Raw genomic sequence first — 1,908 nt, forward strand, 5'->3', positions numbered from 1 at the left:
TACAGGCACGCGCCACCACGCCCAGCTAATTTTTTTTTTTTTGTATTTTTAGTAGAGACGGGGTTTCACCACGTTGACCAGGATGGTCTCGATCTCTTGACCTCGTGATCCACCCGCCTCGGCCTCCCAAAGTGCTGGGATTACACGCTTGAACCACCGCGCCCTTTCTATGCCCTTCTTGCCTTGCTTGAAAATTTTCAGTGTCAGGAGCTTGGTTGATATCTCAAAAGTAGATCATTCCAATATGGACTGTGTCTGATTGCTAAATTTATCTTAACAATAAACTGGGGAAGCTGGGGAAGAAAATCTTCTCAGTTCCCGTTTGCTAAACTTGTTCAAACCACTTTATTTGGTATAGACAAAGAAGAGGATATACCCTGTACCTTACAGACTCTTAAGAGAAATAAACATTCATACAGTGGCTACTATACATAGCAGAATGTGCTACATGCTATAATGTGAATACAGTCATGCATTGCTTAACAATGAGGATATGTTATGAAAATGCATTATTATGTGATTTTGTCCTTGTGTGAACATTATGAAGTGTACTTATACAAACCTAGATGGTATGGCCTGCCACACACCTAGCCTATATAGCATAGCCTTTACAGCATGTTACTGTACTGAATACTGTCGACAATTGGAACACAATTATCAGTATTTGTGTATCTAAACATATCTTAAATATAGAAAATGTACAGTAAAAATATAGTATAGAAAAAAAAATGGTACACCTGTATAGGGCACTTACCATGAATGGAACTTGCAGGACTGGAAGTTGATCTGGCTGAGTCAGCGAGTGGTGAGTGAATGTGAAGGTCTGGGACATTAGTGTACATTACTGTAGACTTTATACATACTGTACATTTCGGCTTTGCTAAATTTATTTTTAAAATTTTCTTTCTTCAATAATAAATGAGGCTGGGTGTGGTAGCTTGTTCCTGGACCAAACTGAGGGTTGGGCTTATTCTCATGGCCTAATAACGAGATGCCGATGAACTGGGAAAGGAGGGAGTTTTTATTTCTGTAACTGGTTACAGGGAGAAGGCCCAGAAAACATTGCCAGACCAACTCAAAATCATGAAGTTTTCCAGAGTTTACCTTCTAAGCTGTATGTCTACATGTAAGTGTGCCTTTATCTAAAGACATAAGTGATTAACTTCTTTTAATATATAACTAAGGTCTGAGTCCTGAAGACCTTCCTTTGGAACCTCAGTAAATTTAATCTAAATGGGTCCAGGTGCTGGAGTGATTACCCTTATCTTGTCTCCTGCTGAATCACAGAGATTTGGGGAGTTCCTTCAGACCCCCAATAAACTTGTTTGTGGAGTTCTGGGGAGTTTCTTCAGACCCCCCAATAAAAACTTGTTTAATCCTAAGTGGGTTCTGCGAAAAATTCCTTCATTATTTTGTCATGCTTCAAGGCCCAGGAGGGCCTAGGCAGAACTCTTGGTGCTTTTGCTACATCCCAACCTTTGTTGTTGTTGTTTTTACATACCTCAGTTTTTATTAGCAGTAAGATGCAATGATAATCAGTATTGTAGGAGATTAAAGGGGGAAAATTCTCCAGGCTCCTGATGACTTTGATTCTGTGCTTTTTCTTCTAACAAGTCCCTCATTTTAGATCTGCTTTTGGCCTATGTCCCTAACTTCATCTGGAAGTATCCTTTGTCCTTTGTCCCCTTCATTCCATCCATACTGTCTTTTATTCTTCCAACATGCCAGCCTCATTTCTTTCTTCAGACCTTTATACTTACTGTTTACATGCTGGGATATTTTTTCTCCCAGATGTTTATGTGGCTCTTTGTCATTCAGGTTTCACCATATATGACACCTCTTCTGAGAGGTCTTGCCCTGGTTAACCAATTAAAATAAGCCACATGCAATTCTATCACATCTTTTTTT

This window comes from Cebus imitator, unplaced genomic scaffold (assembly GCF_001604975.1).
Source record: "Cebus imitator isolate Cc_AM_T3 unplaced genomic scaffold, Cebus_imitator-1.0 Scaffold705, whole genome shotgun sequence".
Lineage (NCBI taxonomy): Eukaryota > Metazoa > Chordata > Mammalia > Primates > Cebidae > Cebus > Cebus imitator.